We start from the raw sequence: 16,469 nt of genomic DNA, 5'->3' as shown, positions 1-16,469 counted from the left end.
ACGCACTGAAAAGTACCTCTGGGATGTTCTTTACATAACTAAAATATATTATCCTCTTTGAAATTGAAAATAACTTCACCCAACCGTCTGGCAAAAAAATATCTTTAAAATATCGTTTTGTTTTTTTTTTTCAATCACTCCAAAGTCTCTGTCTCATGTAGGGATGCGACATCGGTAAAAAACATCGATGTTGAGCATCGATGGTAACATCGAACCTGAACATGGATAGTAGCGATATATCAAAAAGAAAACATCGATGTTTTTACAAATGTTGAGTAATGTGAAAAAAATAAATTAAATAAGTATTACATAAACTTGATTTAATTACTGAAAAAAGGGATGTAACAATTAAAAATTATTTCTTAATAGATATCTTAAACACAAACAAATTATTAGAAAACAAACAAATAGTAATATATTAATATTATAAGTCCCAATAATGCTTATCAATATCGTGTAAAAATAATAGTTTAGATAGAAGCTTTTCTTGTATCTTATTTCGTTGCTGAGTTATTATTTGGCCAGATTTAGAAAAGAGTCGTTCTGACAGTAGAGATGTGGCTACAACTGCTAAATATTTATGTGCTATAATTGCCAAATTCGGGTTCGTAGGTTTATTTTCTTCCCACCATTTAATAGGGTCTACTTTTATTGATAAAACTAAGCTTTTTAAATAAATATAGATAACTCAGATGAAGAGGCAGATGTTGATATTTCTTTTGTATTTTCAGAGATTAATCTTGAGTGATCTTGCCATAAATCAAATCCTTCGGGTATAGCTAAAACAATTAGAATTTAGATTAATTATCAGGCAACGAATTAAGACAAAAAAATGTTTACCTGGTTCTTTATGTTCATTAACGGTAGAAAAGCTTTGTTGAGAGATGTCCATCTTCAGTTGCATTTCCTCTTGTAGACTTCGAACTGTTTTTGTACAATCTAATGAAGATGTAAAATACATCTTCTTAAAACGAGGATCGAAAAGCGTTGAAACTGCTAGTAAGTGAACTTGTTCTGCCATTCCAAAACGTTTGTTACATTTTTCTAAGAGAGATTCTTTTAATTTCTTTCCAATTTCATATTTAGGTGTACTTACTTCAATTTTCTTCTTTATATTAAAAATCATTGGAATGGCAATGCTACTAGTTGTGTATTTTTCACCAGACAGTTGTTTTGTAGCAGTTTCAAGGGGAAGCAATGTATCTTGAACCTCTTTTAACTGTTTTGCTTCTCGAGCATTAATTATTCCAGGTGCTGATGAATATCGATTAACAATTTGATTAATTATATCTCTTAATTCGAGAAATCTAGTAATGGAATAGTAAGTTGAATTTCATCTAGTGGAAACTTGAATTAGTTTTTTCACATTATCTGGGTTTTGGGCTTTTCTTAGCTCATCACTAGCATTTAGACTATGCTTAAACCATGTTATTATTTGTTTCATTTTTTTAACAGTTCTGTCAAGGATACATAAGATCCAATAGCTCGTTGAGCGACTAAATTAATTTGATGTGCAAAACAGTGCAGATGTTTTTCTTTCCCAAAGATTGTCACCACTGCATTCTTGATATTTGCGACTCCATCAGTAATTATGGCGGAAATATGTTCCGTCATAACATGCCAATCTTCAATAACGGTAGTTAACACATCGCACAAATATTTTCCTGTATGTGACTGACATAACTCAGTGACTCCCAATGCCACAGAATATATTTTAAGATCATTAACAAAATATACTATTAGCCCAATAAAACTTTTAGATTGCATTGTTTCAGTCTATAGTAATAATATACGATATAAGATTGTATTTTTTGGCGAAACAAATTTATTACCGCAATGTATTTTTATCTAAAATAGTATTAATAGTTTTCCTGGAAGGTATTTTGTAGAGGCCACTAGTGAGCTGTTGTAATTAGGTTTTGAAAACCCTCATTATTGACAATGAATATCGGCTGGTACTCCCGACAAATCATATACAGAATGGAATTTGTGATTTTTAAATATTTTGTACCACTTTCTATCTATAGTCGGTTCACAATTTGTTGATAGCTCACTACAAGTTTAACCCTAATTACAAAACTGAAATACAGAGAGGATAGGTAATACGATATAATAGTAAAAACTACACTAAAACTGAAGGTTTAAGATGTTTTCGACTAACCCACCTTATATCTGAAGGAATACAATACCTTATAATCCTATTACGGGGGTATTTTGAATGGTTAGAGATGACCTACCAGTGTCGTAGAGTATATGATTGAAAAATTTATTTAAACTAAATAAATATATTTTTTAAATTGTACTTGTGTAAATTGTATTTTTTAATAAAACTTATTTATTTTTTTCAAAAATAAAAAGTTTCTTGCCATTTGTAAAAGATACATTTATTTAATTAAGGAAAAAAGCGCCAAATGTCGCCTGGCAAAATTTTCAATGTGTTTTAAATGTATCCATTATTTTCGAATCCGGAGAAAACTAATAAATAATTTTGAAAAATTTAAACCCAGAATGAAAGATTACATTATTACTCAGGGCAAAAAGTCCCTGAACACTTCTACAATGTTTATTTTAATATGTTATATAACAGGGGTGAAAATAAAAGAGAATATATAGTATAATTTTTAATTGAAAATATTGCATGCAAAAGAAACTTTTGATTAATTCTAATAAATATTTCATTCTGCTTTAAATTTTTCAAAAATTCTTTTTAGTTTTCTCAGGATTTGAAAAAAAAATGGATACATTTAAAACGCATTGAACATTTTGACAGGCGACATTTTGCGCCTTTCCCCTTTAATACCTTACGATTACAACTACTATTACTTACCTTATATAATTACGATTAGAAAACTATTCAAATTCAAAATAAATAGAATCAACTTCGGAATCCGAGTCGTCTTGAGGGTTAATAATTAGCGGTTGTATCTCTACTGCATCTTTCCAGTTTTGTTTTGTAATATGTTATAAAGACTCGTATAATAATTCACGTACAACTTGTATTTTATATGACGTATTTTTTCTAGTCACATAACTTTTCATTTGTGCTCAAATGTGTTCAATTGGATGTATTTCGCAGTGGTAGGGTAAAAGTCTAAAGACTGTGATGTTTCGCCTTTCCGCCATTTTGTCAACTACGTATTTCGTGAACTTAGATTTGTGTTGCCGGGCAATTTTTAAAAGTTCTGCTTTTACCATTCCATCTTCGTAAGGCAGGTGCTTATTCCGCAGCCAGTCAAGAATATCCTGTTTCTTCCACGCAGTCGTTGGAAGTCTTTCTACTAGTCGTGAATGATAAGGTTCATTATCTAATACTGTAATTGAATTTGGTGTTATGTGTTTAATCATCTGCTCAAAATACTCTTCGAAAACATCAGCTGTCATCTCCTCGTGATAGTCTTTTGTGTTTTTAAACTGAAATTCCAACAAACCATGCTTAACAAATCCCTTTTCACTGCCAATGTGAGAAATTATTAATCTACTGCCTTTACCAGAAGGTGGGGAGATACCAGTAGACCAACCTTCCATAAAGGCTTGCCTGGAGCTTAATATATTTTTTTTGACCAAATTTTTAGAGTATGACCTGAGTTTACCCACGTTTCATCCTGGTAAAAGATTGGCCTTCCTTCGGCCCGGAATTTTCGTATGGATCTTAGATAATTTCTTCTTCAACATATTATCTCCTCCCGGTCAATCAAAAGTGATTTTTGGTCTGATTTCTCCAACCGGAAATTTAACTCTTTTAAAACTTGCCACAATTTAGTTCGTCCGATATGAGGCAAATCCGGGTCGTCTCTAACTTCTTGTAAAATTTTGTTTAGGTTTGGTATTTCTTTTTTGAAAAAAAAATCCATGAATTTTCCTTTGAATACCATTTTTGGCAAATTCATCAATTTCAATAGGCTTTTTTACTCTCTTTAAGTGTTCGTTTGTGTTTGGGTTAGATATACCGTGTTTTTTTCTTTCTGATAGGAACCTATACATAGTTGACTCTCCTACGCTAATTATGTTGGCACAACTTTCGACTATGTTGCGAACAGTGTTTGTGGGATTCTGAGAAACCAGAGCATCGTGAACATTCAGGACAATAGTCTTCTCTCTTGGTGAATAGACAGACTTACTGACTGTACGCAACAGTACCGGTGTAAAACTTGAGGATGAAGCCATCACAAACAATCCAACAAAACGAGCACTAGCGAAAGGTACGTATATGTTCATAGGTATATGGAATAAAAAATTACTCAAGCACTGCATATAATTCGCAAAAGAAATATTCGAGACGCTAATTACTGCCGTAAACGCGGAAACACCGACGAGCCGTAAATTACATGCGATCAAAAACGTTTAATTGTTTTTTTGCTAAATATATTAGTATTAAAATATTATCAATATTATATATAACAGTATTAAAACATTATATTATTATTTAATGAATAAACACCTCACCTTAGGAACGCCTATGATTTACGACCGTTTTATGACTTTGAGGCACATTTCGTGCTCTCAACAATTTGTGAACCAAGAATAGCTTCTAACCTTTTAACAGACTCTACTATTGTTTTTTGTCTTTTGTAAGGAGTGGGAGACCATTTGTACTATAGGCTGTAGAGTAAAAGAAGACGATGATGTTAATATTTCTAAAAATGAAGAATTACATCTATACTTTCTTGTACATCACTGTTGACCTTTTTTATAGAAATATTAGACTTAACATTCTTGTAAAATTGTTTATGTATACTGCTTAGGTGGTACTTTAAATTGGATGTATTGCCCCATGTTTTGAATTCTTTTAGAACATAATCGGAATTTTGCATAATTTTTATCTTCAAAGCATTTGTCAAAGTATTTCCACAAATCATGGCAAATAGGAGTGACCAAAAACTAGAAAATTGTGATGTATGACTGCGGGACTGAAAGTATTGGAGACACTCATGTATGTACAAATAGATGCCAGTTTAATTTCGATTCTGACCTCCGCATTGATCGCTGTACAAGATCAAAACCAGTGTGGTAACATACGTTTTTACGTAGTGTAAAATTCAAGAACTAATTTCTTGCAGGCCACGTAGGGCTATGCTTTCATGCCATACATACATGTGTACCTGACTGGTCGTTAGATTGTCGATGCCAAAATAATACGTCCACAGCTGTGTCCTGGAATAAGCCACTCCCATAAAAATACTAGAAGTAACTAAAGTTTTTATTAAATTAAATGTAATTACTGTTGTGGTATCTTTATCCTTGGCTGCATCTTCCTTTATTCCACTTCGAGCTGCTTCTACCTTCCGTAGGTGTAACCCTTTTTCTGTTTAAATTCAGATTTTTTCTATACCTTCAAAGCTTTTTATTTTCATGTTATAAGCGTCACAACGTTTGCAAATCTCAGTAAGATGATAACTGAAATGAAGATTAAAATCTTCGAAAAGACGAATTTGGATACCTTCACTGCTGGTTCTTCACTTTTCACATACAAATCAAAAAGTTTTATGATATTTAAATTAGGTGACAGGTTAAAATGATAATATTGTTCAACTAAAAGTAGACACAAACAATATAGAGATTTTAAAAGCAATTAAAGAAATCCCTGGAAGCAGTGCAAGGGTAGTAGCGGCTCAATTAGATGTTTCTCATATTATTTTGTGGCATGCAAAAGATCGCCAGTGTTATTTATGCAATAACAACACACAAAATGTAAATTTTATTAATCATGTTTTGTTTACCGACAAAGCTACCTTTAATAGAAATGGCATTACGAACCATCATAACACGCATATCTGGAAAGTCTCTCATCACAAAAGAAATTTTAAAGTCAATGTTTGAGCAGGAATTGTGGATAATAACCTAAAAGGGCCAGTATTTCTTCCAAACAATTTTAAAGGTGAAAATTATTTATACTTTCTACAAAAACTTATTACCAGAGACTACGAGGTCAATCTCACAGTCAAGAAAAATATCTGGTTTTTACAGCATGTTGCTCCAGCACCTTACCATAATGAAATAAAAGAGTATTTTTTTGATTAGTATCCTGGACGTTGCATTGGAAGGTGCCCTGATGCACCTATTTCTTGGCCAACCAGAGGTGCAGATCCTAACCAAATTGACTTTTGGTTCTGTAGTTTTATGAAAGGGTACGTATATTCCGTACAAATTATGAACGAACAACAACTAAGGAATAGAATCATCGAAGCTACAAATCGATTTCGTCAGAAGCCCGCGATTTAAAAAATACTGGATTTTTCTTTTTAAAATGGCGTCGAACGTGTATTCAAGAAAATGAAGGTCATTTTGAACATTTGTAAAATCCACCAGATATTTGTAAATGGTTAAGTAAGACGATAGAGACCTGGTAATAATATGAAAATGTATTTATATTTACATTTTGTTAGGTACTAAGAAATTTTGAGACATGTTAAAAAAGAAGCCGAATCTTGATAAAAGCTGGCTTATCGAAAAAGTACTATTGAGCATAAAAGTTTTAAAAACATTGTGTTTAACTAATGTTACCACAATAATAATTTAATTGAAATATATACAAACATTTGGGAGGTTTAAGGAAACAAAACCCCCATATAATTTTTATGGGGTGTAAAAACTTCACTGTTATTATTTTAAAGATATTCTTGCCATAAGAAAGCTACATGTCCATTTTCAATATATTATCTCTAAAAGTTGTCGATATATTGAAAAAAATTGATCTTCATTTTCTAACTTTAAAGGGCTGTAACTTTTTTTATGTGCACATTTTGTACTAAGGTAAATTAGGTTTAATCGACCTATTTTTGGTTCCAGAATAAACGAATTAATTTATGGCCAACCTTTTTGTTACACCCTGTATTACAATACACTGCCGAGCATAAAATGAGAATTACCCCGTAATTAAAATTTAGTTTAGAAATTTTTAATCTATTAAATTCTTAATAATTCTTAAGACCGAGTTAGTCTTTATCGAGAGTGGGACAGTGACTCCGCATAGGTACTTGGCATAGGTTCTAGACGACTATGTTTTACAATTTATGGTTATTTGTGAAGATGACGCAAAGTTCATGATTATGCATGGCCCCACACTGATCGGATAGTTACTGAGTATCTTGACGGGATTGAAATCACACGATTCGTTAGGCCTGCTTGCAGTCCGGATATCAATATCATAGAACATCTTTGGGATAACATTAAGAAAGTCACAGAGTCACGTACCGGCACCAAAAAATTCAAGATACCTTCGCGACATATTGATGCAGCAATAGAACAATCTTCCATAGAATAAATCCAAAATTTGATTTAAAGCATAAATCGTCATTAGCAAGCTATTATTACTACCAAAGACGGGAATACTTACTACTCAAGTTATATTAAAATTGTGCCTTTTCAATATTAATTATATCAAAGGAAAATTGTTTTTTTTTCTTACTTTTAAAAAACTTTAAGGGACAAAAACGTTGGTTGCTTGAATCAATCCGTTAGTAAACTATAATACAACCGAAAATATTTAAAAACGAACAATAATTTCTGAAATAAATTCAAATTACGGGGTGACCCTAATTTTATGCTCGACAGTGTATAGTAGGGTTTCCCGAAAAATCCGTTTTTGTTTTTTTTAATACAAGACCTCTTGAAATTGGGGTAATTGCTCGTAAATTATCAAAATATTTAAAAAAAAAATTATAACAATATGTCTTTAGAGATCTACCGAACTTTAAAGTTTTGAAAAATTGTCATTTTTATGGTAATATTTTACTGTACTTAATTTCGCATCCTGAACTAAATATAAAACATTATTTAATGCAAACCTCTTAAAATTTATGTAATTGCCAATAGATTATCACAGTATATTTAAAAATAAAATTAAATTAAATTATTTAAAAAAATAAAAATATATCTATCGGGTTCTACCGATTTTCAAAGTTTGGAAAATTGTCATTTTTGTGCTATTTTTTCGGCTCCTGAACTAAAATAAATTGAGCTTGTACTGTACTATTGTATAATACTACGTGGTATTATACGTTTTGTTAAAGTTTGGAGAATTCTGTGAACTTTGGTTACGTCAGATCTGCTTTGATGGTAGGAGAAAGACGAGTCGAAGGAGAAGGTGGCTCGGGGTGGTCGAGTCGAGACGTCATTCAACGTTCAACATCATTACAGTTGCGTTTGTTCTAGTGTCAAAAGCTGATTTTGTGAATTTTAAATCATGAGTTCTAGGCGTAGTGAGACTACTTCTTTTATAATGGGACCCTACAAAGAACTTGACGATCGACAGCTACCAACTATAAGAGATGTTATGAAATGTATTTTATTTGTGAAGAACGATCTAAAATTAAAATATAATGGAAAGGATCCATCCAATTCAGAAATATCTGCCATTGTTTCTGAAGAATTTATTATTATTTGAACAAAAGCTTTGATTCCAATCGTAACTGAGGAACGGATTATTCAGTTACTAAAATATTATTTCGAAAAGTACCTCAGTTTGAAAAGACACCCCAAAAGCAAACGAAATAACAGTTCTAAAAACAAAGTGAAGTATTTTGTAGAGTCAGCTGAAAAGCCTTTCGACGTTGCTGTTTGTAAATGTATTTCTATTGAATCTTGTTCATGTTTAAAACATAAAAAAATTCCCATCAGTGATAGAGACTTTCTGTTGGATCAAAGAAATGACAGGAAAATGGTTATAGGCGGTGTTGATAAGAAAGAAACTGCCAGATTCATGAAACGACAGCAGAGAAAAATAGAAGAATCAATGAGGGCAACAAAACAGTTGTGTGCTACTCAAACGACCGATTCTATATCAGCAAATTGTGATGAAGAAGCAGTGCCTGACATTTTCTCAACAGAGACACCGTCGACTTCCACGTTTAATAGAAATACATTGCGGTTGCCAACAGTTGCTAAAGTCAGTGATAGATACGGTTTATCGATGCGATCTGCTGCTACTGTTACTTCTGGCGTTTTTGTTGACGTGGGTTTGGTTTCTACTGAAGATCTGACACTGGTTATTGACAAAAATAAAATCGACAGAGCTGTATGCAAAGCCCGAAAATATGCTTCAAAAGATCTTACAGGTATTGTTGTAAATAGGATTTAATTTGATGGACGAAAGGGCAAGACCCTGATAAATGAGAAAATAGGGAATCGTTACCATCGCAAAGATATTTTGGAAGACCACATCTCATTTTTATCAGAACCCGGATCAATTTATTTGGGACACGCCTAGTTATGGCACTGCAAATGGAATTTTTACTTTGATAACAACTTTTTTTGAGGGTCAAAGTTTAAATTTAGATGATGTAATTTGCGTTGGATGTGATCGAACTGCAACTAATATTGGCTGGAAGGGTGGTGTGATTCAATATTTAGAGGAGTATTTGGAAAGACTGTTACAATGGTGCGTTTGTTTGCTTCATGCCTTGCTAGAGAATACTCCGGACCTATTGGAAAACAGTTGCTTATGAAAATAAACCCACCGTGACTTTTTCCGCTGTGAATGATAATTTGTTGACTTGCCAAAAAATGTGGTCAATGAATTAAGTACAGACAAAAATATCTATATGAAATATGTCAAGCATTATTAACCGGTTTCTGTACTCTAATAGAAATATAATTCGTAAGAATAAATATGAATACTTAATTACTGTCCTCGTACATATACCTTCCAAATCCTACTACATTTTATCGAGCTACCGGGGAGCTTTTGTAACTTTTTAAAATTGTTTTAGTTGGAAAAATGAGTGTAGCTACTTTGGTTTTACTGTCCGTTTTTGAAGTTATACTTCTATACGCGCGCTCAACGTTGGAAATTTGTATGGGAGTTAATCGGTGAAATCATTACATATGTAAGATAATGAGTAAGAGAGAGATAGGAGATATATTTTCTCTCTTCCTCTCTCGAGAATAAAAATGTTCCTTTTGTATATATATAATATTATATATATTATATATATATATAATATAATATTTATTAATATTATTATTTATGTGATATGTTTTGTATTATTTATTAAATGTTTATAACTATTTTAGTCTTTTGTATTTCAAAATATTAATCTCAATAAATCACTGTATGACCAAGAACTGTCAATTTTGAAATATGTTTGTGTCATGTCTAATTGGCAAATATTTTACGTATTTGGTTCATACGCTGGTGTATGTGAGTTCGAATCCCAAGATGAATTTCCTTTTTTATTTTTGAAATATTTAAAAACCTCACGTTAATTTTATTAAATATATGTAATATACGCAAAAATGCTAAATTTTAAAATAAAATGAAAATTTCCGAGTTGTTGGTTTTTGAAGTTATACTTCTATACGCGCGTTTGACTTTGAAAATTTGCACGGGAGTGAATCGGAAATTTGAACGGGAGTAACAAGCCTCGTTAGGCATGTTAAATTATAAATTAAAACTTGTAAATATCTCAAGAAAGTTCAAATCTGTACTAATATACAGAACAAATAACAATTAAATATTGTATTTGTCAATGTCAGATAAATTGACAGTTGTATCACCAAACAATATTTTTTAATCTTTGTGATATCTTAGGTTATGTTTTGTCAAAAGTAAGGAAATCAATAAATCCTATCGTGACACGTCATTTTTATAGAAAGTGTTAAAGATCATTAATGTAGTCCTCGGTAGTATAGTAGTCAGTATCCCCATCTGTCACGCGGGAAACCGGGGTTCGATTCCCAGTCGGGAAGGACATTTTTATTAATATTATTATCATGGTAAATTAAACATATGGGTAAGTAAAACAGTTATGTATATTATTGTCATTTTTAAAGACTTCTGAATATTCCATTTTAATTTGTATTGTATTATTATATCGAATTATGTTGCACTGTATTGTAGTGTATTTTTTAATGTATATTATTGTCATTTTTAAATACTTATAAATATTGCATTTTAATTTGTATTGTAGTATTATATTGAATTATGCTGCAGTGTATTGTATTGTATTTTTTTATTAATAACAAAATAAACAATGAATTTTATTGCAGAGTGTGTGTAAAAAATTTTTTGCATTCAACTCCTTTTATACATATATGAAAATAAAATATACATTTTTATCAAAATATTGATTCACTCCTTCATTTACTATACTCCTATTACAGGTCAAATGTTGTTTATATACTGGAAATGATGCACCATATATCTATATACCTAATTCTGCTTCTCTTTCTGCTCTGTCGTACCTATAGCATTACATATGTAATGATTGTGCAGATTGACTCCCAAATAAATTTGTAACGGCGAATGCGTGTATAGAAGTGTAACTTCTACCGGCAGTCCCACTGGACTGCCACACCCGTTTTTTAAAACGAATTTTTCCATGTCATTCTAGATTCAGATTTCTACGCGTATTCGATAACTATTAAGTTACTATTTTAATGCAAATTTCATGTTTATTTATTAAAAGTTTAATGTTCATGAGATTTTAAATAAATTAAAATTATTTCGGTGTTATTTTAAAAATACTACACTTTTCTTCAGTATTGATAATTGCAGACTTTTAAATAACACTTCATATCTCAATATATTAGTTGCATTAAATATTGTTGTAACCGTGTACAAAGTAAGCGATATAATGGACATAAGAAAGATTAAGCTTAAAAATATTTGAAGCCACTCGCAGACTTAACAAAGAAGTCGTAATAAGTAAAGTCGTAAGTTAAGTTGTAATAATAATAATCACATATTATTAGCTTGTGCGACCTTTCGCTGGAATGCCACCAGCAATGAACATTAAATTGAGTTGTACTGTGTTAAAAGTCAGGTCAAACTCATAAAAAGCTTGTTTTATACTTCGATTCTCTGATGAATTAGGTAAAGCAAAAAACTTGCTTTGTTGATAGATGTAGCGTTTCATAAAATATATCTTATTGTATTTGTTGTTGTGGACATTGTTCGTACATTTTATTTGTTTTCTATTCTTTTAACTTTGTTTTCAGTTGTAATTTGACAAGATTCTGACATAAATAAATTATATTATTTCTAATAATATCTATGGAAGATATAATAAATATCTAATAGTATCATTTAAAATAAAATGTAAAACACGATTATTACTATTATTTGTAATTACTATAAATTTTTTATATTACATTATTTTATTTTATATATTATAGATATATATTGTTATGATTGTTTATTTTGAGTTCAAACTTAGTTTATTGAGCCAATAAAAAAGAATTATAACTTATTTGTTATCAAAAGTAAAATAATCCTTATATTACCTGTGCTCGATGGATTCAAAAGATTTTCTAGTTGTCTTTTATCGGGTAGAGAAGAAAGGATAAGAATACAAATATATTATATTACAAAGATTTACGTTTCTTTATTTTATATGAACGAATAAAACAATTATTAAATTCTGTCGTTATCTTATCAATCAGCATACAAGAAAATAAATCAAATTATTATGATAATAAGATTATAAAGCTACATACATTTTATATTACGTGAAAAACCAATTTTACTTAAAATTTTCTTTACTTGAAAAAAGAAACCACAAAACTTTAAACTTTTGATTAGCCTAACAAAACCTCAGTTCTTAAATTTGAATGCTAATGACCATGATGTCGAAACGATCCTTCACAGATACAAAATTCAATTGTACAAACACTTAGGGCTTATTTTCTTCTTGAGTTGTATGTTGGAAAATACCCAGAAAAGTCCAGTCTCCTCAACGATGTGATCTCTCCTCTTTGGCACCTCTGCTCTTTCTTAACGTCTCTGCAAACCTCCTGCAGACTACACAAAAAACACCTGATTCACTTCTCCAAACTCAGCTATTTATTTATGACACCAGGACCCCTTTTGTCAACTTGATGCCGTAAGAATACTTTCACATATACTTTATAAAATGCCCACGGTAGATACAAGGACCTCCTTTAATCTACTTGTTATCTCCTTCTTCAAATTATTCACTTCTTTTCGTTACGCCGTTATCCAAACTCACGAACCACACCCTATTTTGAGACAAACGACTGTTTCCTTTCGATGACCAAAATATGACTAACTTCTTCTCTCTCATGATCGACTCACAAATTCCCATTTAAAAAAGACCGTCCAATCAAAAGCTCAAATTGTGTTTACCATGATTTTGGAAAAGCCTAATTTCAGTTTCAGAGAAAAACTAAATAACTTACTTTAAAATTGGTTTTTTCAATACATCATTTATACATATTTCAAAAGATTAGAATATGGTCATTTAATACTCGACTATACAAACAATGAAAAGATTAACTTACAGGTAAAATGTCTTCTAATTCTAAACAAAGGTTTTTTGATAATTTTGTTTGAAACGGAAAAAAGGTCGTTTGCCAAACAAATTTCTATTCTTATCTACACTATAGGTGGCTATTTCATCTATTTATTGAAGACGTTTCGCTTTCTAATCAGAAAGCATCATAAGTTCATCTAAAAAGAACAATATGAAAAACCAAACATCCATAGAAAAGTTATTATAAGTGTGTTACCTCAAAAAGATATGAAGCAGTCAATGATATTAAATATTTGAAGAAGCTTACGACAATGGACATTATAAGATTATGTTGTATATACAATTAATTGAAACTAAATACAGTTTACAAGTTAACTCAAACTTATCACAGCAAAAGACCATGTGGTAATTGTACATGTATATAAAAATTATGTAAAAAAGCTTAAGTAAAAAAAATTAATTTGCAGAGAACTAAAAATATCATAAGATGCACTTCCAACAGTGTATTATTAGTTAAATTTAATTTTAACTTTAGGTAACATTATTAAATTGATTAAGATTGAAATATAGTAATATTTAAAAATATAATGGGGTTACCACTCTTAGCTTCTTAGCTGTTGCGGGTTAAATGGAAGCAACAAGTAGAACCCACGCCAAACAACAAGAAAAGAGAGTGGTCTTGATGTCAAAATATGACAGAACAGCAAGGCGAATTACCAACCTCTAGTGCAATAGAGCAGTAAATTTAAAGAATATGATAAATTTGGGTGACAAACCTGTCAGTAAAAACCAAAGAATGAAAGAAAAAGGTGGTTAAGATCACCATTTTCCCCCCAGTAATTGGTTAAGAGAGACAATGAACAAACAAGTGAGGTTAATCCAAAATATCATATATTAAAATAGTCTACGTTGTGACTGGATAGCGAGCCACAGGTGAAGATTGATTCAACTTTCAACAGTCCAAGGTTCATAACATTTGGAACTGAGACCAATAAAGACTCTATGTATAACTAAAACTATGAATCAATTTTTATTATAAAATTTTATTAACCTATTAGATCAGAAACAATTATTGCACATATGTAAATGTAACACTGACAAAATATTAAATAAAATGTAAGTTGAATGATTTTAAGTTAAATAAAGTAAGAAAATATTATTTTATTTTATTTTTATTTGAAATTGATGCCATCAATTTCTATTTTACATCTGGCTGGTTCTTTGCTAACTACTATTGTTTTAGTTTTCTGAAATAATATTGCCATATTAATTTTTTTTGCTCTTAGGTTAAATCTGTGGACCGGTCTTTGCAGACTATGTTCATCTTGGGCTATCAATATTGCGTCTTCTGCGTAACAGAGTATTTTGATTTCTTTGTTTTTTATCTTGTACCCTCTTATTTTAACCTTAGTTTCAGTCCTGTTAATTTTTAGGCCGAGATCGTCGCCTTCTTTGGCTGGTTTGTTTGATAAAAGTTTAAGATCTACGTTATCTCCTAAGTAATACCGTTGTGTCATTAACCTATCTTATATTCAATAGGGGTTTACAATTTTGTTTTTGCCTCATTTGGCTAGCATGTTGTAGTGCTCTTTAGTGAAAGATACTCAGTAGTTATTGAATAGAAGGGCGATAAGGCATATATTTGCCTTACTCCACGTTTAAGATATGTTTTCAGTATTAGGCTGCTTTCTAGTGTTACTGACTCCACTTGGTGCCTATACAGCTTATAACAAAAAAGAGAGGATGTATGCGGGTATTGACTAGTCCTTTTGCATCTAAAAGTTTCAATAATTTGGTTCAAAAACTTTTGCGTAATCTGGAACCAAATGTATATTTCTTTATCTGATCTGCATTTTTGTATGAAAAAATTTTATGCAGATTTATATTTGTCTGGCACGAATCATGGTACATACGTTGTGTAAAGATGTACATCACCAGTGATCGCCACCGGCTTACCACCTCTTTATACGCATGCACTCCCACCGACATCTACGTCTACGATTCGATGCGCGCTGGAGATGGAACACCGACAAAGGTATACGAAAGCGTAGTTACTGACAAAGTCGAGTTCTGACCAGATCCGACTACTGATCTGGTAAGAGCTCCTAATCTGGGTCTTGGAGTATTGGTCTAAGGTTAAATTGTCTTACCGGTTGCCGACCAAATATTAATTGGTCGCTTTCCATGTCTCGTTTGTATCGAGTAATAATCGCTTCGGCCAGTCTTTCCCTCATGTTCCCTCAGTCTTTAGTCTTTCCCTCATGTTTGGGTACTAATCAATACATCGTGCCGTTATTTAAATTTCCTAGCATCGGCCGTATTTAATTTTTGCAGGTATCAACAGTGGATCGTAGCGTTTTCGATTCATTCACTAGGATTGGTATTGTATATATTATATAGAAGTTAATTTTATTCTGCTATTTATTTTGGATATATTTTTATGAAGACTAAACTTGTGTTTTACTAAGTATGGTGTGTAACAGAGCTACCCGTCACAGTTAATTCACCAATATTATTTATTTATAAGTAATATGGTTAAAGGATGTTTTTTATTTAAAATTCATGTTTTTGTTTCTCTTGTGAACTAAATATTATAAGATATTCTGTAATTTTATAACCTAAGGACGAAATATTCAAAATAGCTATAAAAAATCGTATTGTTTTCTTGGGAATGCACCTTATTATTTCAAAGTCTTAAATTGCATATTTGTGTTAGTCTGTCACAAATACCAAATTGAAACAATCTTCTTTTATACGGAAAGCTGCGATCGTCAGAACAAATATAAACAAAACAATAATTTCCTCTCGAGGGACCTTTTTCCGCTTTTTGTGTCTTTCGTTCATCCGTGCCGCGCATCGTACAGCATTCTTCATCCTCGGAATCCCTGGATCACGGAAGCCGATGACCGCCTCATACACCGTGTCTTTGGTATCAATTGTTCTCGTTTACTTTGAGTTTCTCCTCTTGGGGTCATTTAAGAAGAACGTGACTAAATGGGAAATTCTACCTACAAACTTTGCGTCGTTTTAAAGTGGACACTAATTAGCTTTGTCATGGGTTTTCTGTGATTTATACGTATATGTCAGAGAGAATAATAATAAAATACTGGATGTTTTTTATACAACCTTATTACAAAAATACGACATAGTAAAAGAAGTACTTACATAATTTTGATTTATAAAATCTTTCATTTTTTAATGTAATCTGTTTATACAAAAACAAATTAAACAACAGTTTTCCTTCTCACTTCAAATTTC

The 16,469-nt window shown here is 31.3% G+C and overlaps 1 pseudogene; it reads right to left on the bottom strand.

Annotated features, from left to right (window-relative positions):
• Window positions 1-424: 424 nt before the first annotated feature.
• On the bottom strand, window positions 425-5,747 carry LOC140444323 (E3 SUMO-protein ligase ZBED1-like; annotated as a pseudogene).
• Window positions 5,748-16,469: the final 10,722 nt, after the last annotated feature.

Source organism: Diabrotica undecimpunctata, chromosome 6 (genome assembly GCF_040954645.1).
Source record: "Diabrotica undecimpunctata isolate CICGRU chromosome 6, icDiaUnde3, whole genome shotgun sequence".
NCBI lineage: Eukaryota > Metazoa > Arthropoda > Insecta > Coleoptera > Chrysomelidae > Diabrotica > Diabrotica undecimpunctata.
The sequence above is the reverse complement of the archived record's forward strand: the minus strand, read 5'-3'. Positions and strand labels throughout refer to the sequence as shown.